A 12,125-nucleotide genomic window follows, 5' to 3' on the forward strand; every position below is an offset into this window, starting at 1 on the left:
TTAGCCTGCAGGAAGTATTGGAAGGAAAAGGAGATGTAATCATTTTAAATGCCCAAAGAATTTGAGGAAAAAGTTGAACTCTCCATCCTTAGTAAAAAAAAAAAAAAAAAAATAACAGTGGTCATGTGGCTAACTTAATTTTTTTCTGACTTGAATAGCACCAGTGCACTGGATACCACAACAACTACGACAGACTTAGGAAATCAAATTTAAACAAAAATTTTCTGCTTGACAACATATTTAGTACAACTACGCCAGCTCACCAATCATTGAAAACATTCCAAACTACAGATCACATGTCCTCTAGTATTGATATAGTAGCAATAAAATGTTTTAGAAAATCTCACGAGGAACAATGGCAAACTTAGGTGATCCTTCCAACATTTCTGAAGAAGCGTCTTAAAATAAAATTTCCTTCCAACATTTCTGAAGAAGCGTCTAAAAATAAAATCTATAGTAAAAAAAAGAATCCAGCATGGAAGAAATGAATATTTGACAAACTAATCATTCCATCTCTTAATGTCCACGAGTTTTTGAAAGATTTGTTCACAACCTAAATCACAGACAGACAATACTTTTGATTTCTAGATTTACATTATTGTTATAAATTTCTCAGAACTATTCAGCCAATCTCGAAATGCCCGCTGGTATAAAAGAGAACATTTCGTTCTGTCTCAGTCTTGAAACATTCAGTTACCTCCCTGTCACAGCATTGTTTGAGAATCGTGACATGCAGTAATCAGTGTTCTCATTCTTCATTGATCCTTTTGTTTGACTTTCTTACAACTTTAAGACAAGTCTTTCAAAAGAGAAGATATTTGTGTCCTTTCCATCTTCCTTCTTTCTGTCTCCTTCTTAGATTAGTCTTGATCTGCCCTCATTCTGAGTGCATGAAACAACCATCTCCATCTCTGGTGCTAAATTACCTCAGTAACTAACAGGATTGACATCCTTTTTCCTTAGGTAGTAGAAATCATGGTGCTGCCCAGCTACTCAATACATGTTGCAGAGAAAGCAGTGCAAGTTCAACCTTTTTACATTGATGGCCCTGTGCTTATGAAAAAGGAGCATGAATGCTGGCTTAACTTGCTAAGACGCATTTCATTTTCAAATATTTGTACATACAAATTCTTTGAGCATATTTGACCTCTCTATAGAAGAGGATTTTATTCAAAAACTGAATAGACAACTCTATAAGGCAAGGTATTACAGGAACATTAAAAGAGGCCTAGCAGAGTGCTATAAAGCAGCTTAGGATACAGCCACTTTCTGCCATTGGCCAGAGTGACTATGTGTGAATATTTCCATAGACACTTGTCTATTATTATCAATTAACAATCCATTTAAATCTATTTCAATTTTGCCTATAATAGGGTTTATAATTTGGGCAAAAGCAAAACCATTCTAAACGAAGAGGTAGACATGCAACCATGATGTAGACATGTAACCTGAACCAACAAAACTGAAAGGAAAAGGACTCACTACTTTTAATTTCCTAGATATAGTTATACTCTTCTTTATAGATGTAACTCCCCAAAACTTACAATTGTTTACAGCACAAGGTCTAAATCTAAGTCTATTTCATTTATTTTTTTGGTCATTTACAAATGAATGAGTTGTTATTACAGTATTTTTGTATTTAGTCCTATTTCAACTTCTGGATGTAGTAACAGCAACGATGTTAGATCAAATGCCATAGTGTCAGAGGCAGGTGCATTAGCACCTGAGGGTAAAATAAGTCTTATGTTTTCTCATTCTACTAACAACTCAAGCCAGTACAATGGTTTTACATGTAATATTATTAAGTGGACTCTCTGTGCACCCCATATTGCTTAAGCAACAATTTTTCATTTTAGTCACAAACAAAAAGTAGTAAAAGTTAAGCTCTGTCCAGTGCCTGACTTGTAGCGCAATTAGTGTGGTCAGACCAGACAACAAAAAGTAGATAAAAGATTTGATATGAAAAAAATTACAGCTATTGCAGCAGTAAAGAAAGTGGATTTGTATTTGCAAATATGAGAAATAGGGATTATAAAACGTTTACACATCAGGGTAACTGAAGAATTTTTTCCCCAGTTTATTGATTTATAAAAAGTATGTAAAGTTATTTCACCTTTGACTTAAAAAATGAAAAAAAAAAAAATTTCATTGAGCAACCTCCTTATAAGTGATTGGTTTCAACTGAAGCTTATCCTTGCATTAAAAACTTTCTGCAGGGAGTCAAGCAATCTCTAGAGTCTTAAAGAGAAAGTTTAGGTTCAAAACAAAAAAATTAACAAGTAAAGAGAAAAAAACACCTTAGGCTGTTTGGACAAAAAAAAGAACCAAGAGGAAACATTTGAAGACAGCGCCTGTTACTTCTAGCAACAAAGTATTGCTCTAGATAAGACAAATCTTGTTCACAACAAGCTCAGACAAATGTTTCAACCCCCAGCACATCAAAGAACTTGTGTGGTCAGCACATTTTAAGGCCAATTTATTCTATGTTTTCCCAATTTTTTGTTAACCCATACAGTTCTGAAACCAGTTTAAACTTCAACAAATACACTAGAGTAGATGATTTTTCTATTTATGTGAAATTGTATTTAGTCAATTAATGAAAATCAATTGCTTGTATCATTTATATCCTTAGATATCCATACATCGGTATACAGAGCCAGTTAACCACAGAAAGCAAGCCAGTTATCCATTGATTGGTCAACAAAGCAAGTTCTCCATTGATTTTTATATAAAGCCAGCTATCCATAGATTGGCATACAAAGCCAGTTATCCATAGTTTGGTATACAAAGTCCGTTATCTATATATAGGTACAAAAAGTCAGTTATCCATAAATTGGTAAGCAAAGCCGGCTATCCATTGATTATAATAATTGGTATACAAAGTCAATACTATAACTGAACTTTGTACAAGCTTCTTGACACATTGCAGCAATACTAGATCTACTTCTTCCAGAATAAAACCTGTCAAGATCAACTATACAACAAATTGCAGCAATACTAGATCTACTTCTTCCAGAATAAAACCTGTCAAGATCAACTATACAACAAATTGCAGCAATACTAGATCTACTTCTTCCAGAATAAAACCTGTCAAGATCAACTATACAACAAATTCTTTTGCTCCATGTTTATTACCAGAAATCAGACATTTATTCAGAGCTAAAAAAAAAGGGCATAAAACCCAGGTAAAAAAAACAAAACCTTCAAATACACAATCATGATCATCAAGATTATTTTTGGAAAGTATTTGGAAATGGCAGTGTATAAAAAGAGAGAAAAAACTGAGAATCTAGGGACAATTAGTAATTATTAATAGTTCTATCTATGAATTTATAGATTAAATTGATTTATATTGTGTTTTTGTGATATTAAAGTATGCAGTTTTCTGAGGTGGATTTGTGTTTTGTGATGAATCCCTGACTAAGCTAGGCTATTATATCACTAGACTTATGTCTACAAATGTTGATTTGTATAAACCAGCATCACACCAACCACTAATAAAACAATGTTTTGCTCTAGAGACAACTGAAATGAAATAATTATATAACACAAAATATTAAAACCCTACAGGATCATGTTCTATAAAATTTCCATGCCAGACACATCTTAGAGCGCTGCAGCAGTCAATGCTGGATCAGCTCTAAACTGTCAAAGGTTAAAGGAATGAACTTAAGACACTAAGAAAAAAAAAGTAATAGATCACTATTCACAATGTCGTCTTGAAAGTTTGAGCCTATAGATGAAACCAATGTCACTATGGAATCAAGAAATGATGAGATCATTTTAGTCGTCTCTTTGGACTGTATTTACTTTCTGTTCATTACAAAAAGTTCTCAATTGTTTTGATGAGCATGCCAATAAAGCAAACTGCTTACAATGAGATATTTGTAAAAGAAGAGATCTTTCAGCCAATAGTTTAGTGCTTCATGAATATTATTGTAACATATTTTTAAAAACACTAAACACAATATATTTTGTACAACACACTTAAAAGGTCGCTAAGGTGAGTGTGTTTAAGGGGAAGAGATACAGAGAGATTGTAGGTATAGAATTAAAGAGCTTTATTTGAAATATAACGCTAGAAAATAACAATTATTAAACAGCCTTTTTTTAAATTGACTTCATTAAGCAATCAAAACTGGTGTGTGACATTCATCATGGCATTGAACATTTGGACACTAATTAAAGAAAAAATATTTTTTTTTTAAATAACCGTTTCTTCAGGCTATCTTTGTTGTTTTTTAAATTTAATTTTATACAGGAAAAAAAACTCTTAAGCAATGTTATTTAATATACTTAATACATATTCATTAGATACATCGTGTTTTGACTGCACCTTCCTCATGAGTTGGATGCCTAAATGATTATTTCGACTTGACTGTCAGTAAACATAAACCAAGGTTACAGGTAAACTTTCAGCTACTAGTGTGGGGTAGCTATGTATTGGACAGAAGCACTCCTGGGTGTCATTTAGACAAAAGAAATGAGAGATAACCCATGTTTGTAAAAGCAGTAAGAGTTAGTAAGAAGTGACTAGTATCATTAAACTCACAAGATATCATCAAATGAATCCATTACATTCAAACAAAAAAGTAAGTCATTAGCCCTTTGGGACTATGTAGCTTCTACAGATGCTTCCTAGCCAACCAGACATCACTTAACTCACAAGTTACAAATAAAACCATATTCTACAGAACCGAATGAGTATCCATAACTCAAGTCTAAAACTACAAGATATAAGAAAAATTACCAAAGAAAATCAAGCAGACAACGCTGAACCTACTCAATGCCTTTAAGTTATTTGAGACACAGACAGAAGCCTCAACGATGAATTAGATAGCAATATAAATGTATGTACTTTGAAAATAGTGTCTGAGAATAAAAAAAAAAAAAAAAAAAAAAAAAAGAGTCAAAAGAATTGAATGCTCTTTTGTTCCCTACACCATACTGGAAGCCATAGATGTTGAATGTCTTCATTTTCAAATACCAGTACTTTGACTGTTTTGGTATAAGAAGCAAGGCGTGACAAGCAAATACAAAAATAAAAAAACAGCTACAGTCTACAGCAACAGCTGAAAGTGAACAATATGCAAACGTTTTATTTAAGTTAGTGGCTTTGGGAAAACAATTAAGGTAATAAAGAAAGTTGACAGTAATAAGAAAGTCGACATAAGTGACCATAACAACTACAGAGGAATTTCCCTTCTTAGTGTTTAGACAAAATCTTCTCGTGGTACTACCTTGGCTACAGAAACTTACAGATTGTGTCTACCCCCAACACCACTGGGTGTAAGGCTTCTCAACAATTACAAAGGTCACCAGCCAAGGCAGAGAAGTCTCAAGAAAGGATTACAAAGGTCACCCAGCGAAGGCAGAGAAGTCTCAAGAAAGGATTACAAAGGTCACCAGCCAAGGCAGAGAAGTCTCAAGAAAGGATTACAAAGGTCACCCAGCCAAGGCAGAGAAGTCTCAAGAAAGGATTACAAAGGTCACCAGCCAAGGCAGAGAAGTCTCAAGAAAGGATTACAACAGCCCATAAATGTGTTCATGACCAAGGCTAAACCCTTAATTGGAGGCATTCAGCTGTGTGAGGCATGGAGAGGGATGGGCGACGCCATGCAGTACCTAGATCTCATTACAGGAGATGATGATCAAATATCAACCGATACTGGCTCGGCCGTCCAACCTGCTCTGACCGGGGCAGAGGTGAAAAGTATGAAACTAATACTGGAGAATTGAAATAGAGAAAAGACAGATAGATCAACAGACTAAGAGACAGGTGAAGAGTCCCAAATGTGGCTCAAGGAGATCCTCAAATGACATGATTTTTTCTCTTTTTCAGCAACAAGAAAAGTACAGAGAACAAATTCATTTACACATTGTTTTCATCGATCTGCATTAAGCCTTTGATCTTATAAACAGGGTTGACCTCTTTAAAATATTGCACAAAATGCTCATCCAGGCTATAAAAAATATTCCATGAAAATTTAATGGGAACAGTGCAATTTTACAGTTTCCTAACCATGGCCACCGTTTCACTTTAATTTTATGGAGTCAACAAGTCTTTAAATGTAGTTGAAATTCCTGCATCAGGTAACTTTATTTCTATCAGTCGCATATTTCTGGGAAAATAACATAGACGAAACTGTTGTTCTTGAACTTTGCAAGATGGCTGTAAGCTTTGTTTGCCAACATTGGGATAACTATGGCAATGTCCTGTTAGTTGTTCTTACTCACAGAAGTTCAGTCATACACTTTGCTCGACAATACGCAGCCTACATGAATACTTCCGGCGTTTGTGGTGGCAAGGCTGAAATTGTGACAATGTCTCAAATACTTCTCGCTACTATGACTGCTCCTTAGAAACCTCATGCCAGCAAGAGGTCTCTGTAACGGCACTAAACTGAATGTTACCAGCATCCACTGCAACGTACTGAAGTGTAAAACTATCGCAGCTGCTACCTCACAAACTGTCCTTATTCCCCAGATATCCCTGACTCCATCACATTCAAATTTGCTATACAACTTTACGTGAAGACAATTCCCTGTTAGATTAGCCTTTGTCATGACAATTAATAAAGCACAAGGGCAAACATTTAAAAAGATATGCCTGTATCTTCCTAAACCTGTTTTCAGTCCTGGACAATTGTATGTTTTTCTCTCCAGAGTTCCTTCTTTTCATTCACTCACAGTCATTTGCCCAAACCCACCCCATTTGGACAACTGTGTCTTTCAGGTAGTGTTTATCCGTCACTAAATAGTGGCATATGCTATGCAGCGGGTCGGCTATATATATTTAAAAATAAAACTGAAATTCGACAAAGACCTAAAAAAAAACAAGGAATGCAAGGGCTAACAGTAATAGTTTAAACAGTTGACATTTAAGACCCAACTTGACACAGTCCTATGTGATCTTAAGAGGCTGAGTTAAGTGCTCAGTGTCACGATATGTTTATTGTCCTTATAGGACAAAGTCATCATAGGAGGCTTTTTTGTTGATTCAGTGTCATCATAGGAGGCTTTTTTGTTGATTCAGTGTCATCATAGGAGGCTTTTTTGTTGATTCAGTGTCACCATAGGAGGCTTTTTTGTTGATTCAGTGTCATCTTGGAGGCTTTTTTGTTGATTCAGTGTCATCATAGGAGGCTTTTTTGTTGATTCAGTGTCATCTTGGAGGCTTTTTTGTTGATTCAGTGTCATCATAGGAGGCTTTTTTGTTGATTAAGTGTCATCTTGGAGGCTTTTTTGTTGATTCAGTGCCATCATAGGAGGCTTTTTTGTTGATTCAGTGTCATCATAGGAGGCTTTTTTGTTGATTCAGTGCCATCATAGGAGGCTTTTTTGTTGATTCAGTGTCATCATAGGAGGCTTTTTGTTGATTTAGTGTCATCATAGGAGGCTTTTTTGTTGATTCAGTCAGTGTCATCATTGGACACGGTTTGGTAAGGGTCAGTGAGATCATAAGAATCTGGTTTGGTTATTCACAAGATGCTGCTTGGGTTAATCAGTGTTAATCGGTAAGATGGGAGAACTATTAACAGTTGACATCAAGAATAGTAGAGACTTTTGAGAACCTGAAGCAATTAAGTCATTGTGGATGGAACAAATCTTATAAGCATTGGATAACCAAGGAATGTGGATGCTGTTATAAGCCTGTCAAGTGGCAGCACTTCCAGGTGAAACTATGTAAAAGGATTACACATTAAGCCAGTCATTAAATCTCACTAGCTGCTGCAACAGTCTCTTGCTTATACTGGGGCTTTTACGTGTGAACTGTTTTTTCTACTTGGTTATGCACATCAATATAGCAAAAAGAGTGTAGAGTTAAAGAATTTGAATGTCACACAAATGAGTATCCAATTGTAATGGTAAAGATAAACTCTCCCAACTTTAACAGAACAGTGAAAGTGACAGTTGTAGAGGAGGGACCTTTAAAACCAACTCATAGGTGTCACAGTTGTATGATTATCTTGTTTGGGTTTTGTTGTTGATCCAAATACTATAGTCCAATCTCTCACGGATCTTTTGCTGGATCTGAAGCAGACTATGACAGTGATGTATAGACAGACACCCAGACAGAGACATTAGTTGACACCAACACTATGAAAACTCGGAAGGAACAATAGAGCTAGAAATACCACGGTCAGTGATACCGGCAGGACATATCGAGGATCTTTAGATTTATGTAGGGAAAATGTAGTACTAGCAGAGTCCGGGTGACAAGACAATAATTAGAGAATAAATTAGACATAGCTTAAGGACTATAAAGTCAGAAACAGTTTGAGATAAGGGGGAGACAACTCAAACAAGGCTAAGTGCTTGACCAGACCGATGTTGTAAGAGTCGATGTCGTATTGTGGAATACGCCATGTGTTGTATGTTGTAGAAGTCGATGTCGTATTGTGATATACGACTTGTGTTGTGGTTGTAAGATTCAAGAACAGTATCAGTGCATTTCTCAAGGACACACGGTAAGACGAAACTTTTAATCTTTTCTTTACTGCACGTTAGAAGTTACGAGTTGATTGGTTGAGTAAGTACTCTGCTATTTGTAAGTGTCTGTCAACTTATATCTAGGCGACGGTCAGAGACAGTAGATTTATACCAGTACATATCACATCAAGACTATACAGACTGAGACATGGGCTCCAGGATCCGTGCTAAGACAAGAAAGAGAGAGAGAGAGAGAGACTGTCCAGTGTGACTTGCTATTTGTACCAAACATCAATCTATATGTAACTATGTTATTTTAGGCTCTATGATTATATAACTCCGAACTGTTCGTAACATTATTCATTTCTTATATGTTTGTATTAATTACATTGTTTTATCTACTTAATTAGCCAACCAAATTAATCACATTATTATTTCAATTATATCCAATGCTGGTGGTTAATATATGAACTATATATATCATCAATAATTAAATACCTATTTTAATGACAGTATTGTGTTCGGAGATCCTAATTTGCTACATTAGTCATTGTTGTGCTCTTTACTTCATCGTCACCTGTTGTATTAATTTCAATCAGTATTACTAGTTGACTAGCAACAGCGAGAATAATCCTAGACATCTTGCCATCAAGAGCTGATATTCAGTTTTGTGACAAGAGGGACAATAAGGGTGGCTACTGTTGTGATTGTTGTGAACTCCTAGCCTATGACTTTGACATGGATACATTACGTATGCAATACTTCAAGAAACACCAGGGATGCATCAGAAATAAGAAATATTTAATAAAGAAATAGGAATAAATTATAACTGTAGATAACGCCAACAAAAGCTGAACTCCTAAATATACATTAGCTATCAGAACTGCCATATAATGGCTCCTACTATGCTATCACAAAAACTCCGGTCCCCTGTCAACAATAACACAACTTCAAGCGCTGTCACTCTGTCCCAACCAATGGACCAATGAAATAATAGTAAAATAATAAATAAACATAGAATTCTTTAAGTCTTACAACCAAGGTTCTATGACGTACCGTTTACAATATTATATACAAAACATAATCACCACACTACCTTTATTTTTTTATTAGAGTTAGTCCCCTTTATTACTTGATTTAAGTCCCTGTTAACTATGTACAATTGCCACTTCCTCTTGAGACTTTGAGCTGACCACTGTACATTATTGTGAACTAAATCTCCATAATGTTTATATAATAGTTTTGTTGTTCTGCTCTGACCGTGTTAATCAAGAGGAGTGTGCCACTTTATGGGAATGTATCTTTCAATAGCGAGCTAAGTAGACTTTATTTATTTGTTGTTAATAAGTTGGTTTATGTGAATATCATGTCTACTTAGTCTCTTATCCCTTCCTGTATGTGTTTTTTTTATAAAGACCAGATTTGGGTCGTATAGTATGTAAAAGACAGTTGTGTGTCTCATGGATGACAGTCATTTGACTGTTAGGACCTGTATTATATTATTGTAATCCATTGTTTGTTTTGAACTGAGACACTACTGTGCCTCTTTGATGGCCATTCTATGATTATGTTGAACTGAACCGGCACTACTATTTTGATTCCTGTATTATATTATTGTAATCCATTGTTTGTTTTGAGCTGAGACACTATTGTGCCTCTGTGATGGCAGTTCTTTGATTATGTTGAACTGAACCGGCACTACTATTTTGATTCCTGTATTATATTATTGTAATCCATTGTTTGTTTTGAGCTGAGACACTATTGTGCCTCTGTGATGGCAGTTCTTTGATTATGTTGAACTGAACCGGCCCTACTATTTTGATTTTTTTTTTCATTATTTGACTTGCCTTTGTTGGCCCTTATGCCCATTTTCTTGTAATGATCTTTTTCTTTTGTTCCTTAATAAACTCTTTATTAGTTGTACTGAAATCTCAAAGTCATTACTTGTATGTCTTAGTAAGTTGTATATCTAGAGGTTATAATTAATAGCCTGGGTAGTATAATTTAGGTCCACAAAATATCACTAAACTAACTTGCCAGTACAGCAGAAGTCACTGATCTTATGACCTATCCTAATTTTAGGTCACAAGTTTCTTGAAAATAGGAAATATTCCAAACAATGATTTCTTTAGGAAAGCTCAAATCAACATTGCAAAAAATTCTACAAATTGCTAGCAGAGACAAGCAGGGGTGCCACTTATTTTCCAGTAAACCCTGAAACTCAACCTTTTCCTTTTTTATAATTTTTATAAACCCTGAAACTGAAATACTCAAACTTCACAAACCCTGAAATAAAGTATATGCCAGCTGAAATCTTTTTAATTTAAATTTTGGCAAGAAAAGAGTGAACAATAACACTAGCATAGTTTAATTTGTAGATGTTAATCCAAATTCTTCTTTGTAGTTCTAATCAAAGGACGATATGCACAAAATTTTTAAAATCCTCATAAATTAAAAAAAAAAAATGAAAAAATAGGGGAAGGGGAGAGAATGTATAATGTTCACTTTTGGTTCAAAATGACATCACTTCACAAAATTAGATTGTATAAAATTTGTATAGATCTATAAACTAATTAATCTAGCAAAGATCTAGGTCTCCAGGTGAAAGCAAACTTATTCAGTTAACTAATTCTTTATTTTAATCATTGATTCTAGTTCTGATATTATAAAAGGTTCTGTCATCTGGCATCTCCACTAAAACAATGTAAATCCGGCTATCTATTGTAGATTTAGATGAGGAACTAATCCATCTTAAATCTAGATCTGGCTCCTACCTCTAGAATACTCTTGATCAATATGGATATAATCTAGATCTAGAATCTATAAAAATATATATTATAAAACACGGAAAGAAAAGAATTGTCTCAGTTTGCAATCGTGAAATTATTTATTTTCCTAGGTACGCGAGTAGACTCAACCGAGTAGACTCAACCTTTGATCTAGATTCTAGACTGTAATATTATTATTATTATTTGTATAAATAGATCTAAGATCTATCTAGATCTAGACCTAAAATTGTAAATCACTTTCCAAATAGAATGTTTACATTCTTAAAAAATAATTAAATAAAGCTTAGTGCGCATGTAAAGTGAAAGTCTTGCGAATCGGGAGATATGAAACCTGTCGATTTTGTCTTAAAATGGCGGTGCGGGCGATCAGAACTAATAAAAAAAAGATTAACGGAAAATGCGAAGAAATTTTGACCTAATTCAAAGTCGACAAAAAACAAGGATTTTAACAAAATTGTAGAGGACAAACCAGGAGGGGGAAAATCGGACTCCTCAAAACCTGGAATTCTGGGTTACCTCTGGAGACAAGAATATAAAAAAACAACAACATATAATTCCTACTATCTTACTTTAAAGTAACTATATATATCACATTAATCACCCCAGTTGTCTCAGCTTTGACTTCTTGTTCTATCTTTTTATTTCATGGTATGTTTCCTTGGCAATACATATACAACTAAGGTTAAAAAAAAGCTACTCAGTGCTGATTAGATGCTCACTAGTAGAGGGAGCATTCCCCAAAGATGAAACTGTTCCAAATAAGAAAAAGTGCTGAGCTTAGGAAAACGTACCTATTTTTTCTTATTCAAAACAATGATGACACACATTTTTTGTGTGAATAGGGCAACAAAAGAGAGAGGAGGAGAGCTTAAAGCCAAGAAAGGAAAAAAAAAATGCAGGCCA

The sequence above is a fragment of the Biomphalaria glabrata genome, chromosome 1, assembly GCF_947242115.1.
Source record: "Biomphalaria glabrata chromosome 1, xgBioGlab47.1, whole genome shotgun sequence".
Lineage (NCBI taxonomy): Eukaryota > Metazoa > Mollusca > Gastropoda > Planorbidae > Biomphalaria > Biomphalaria glabrata.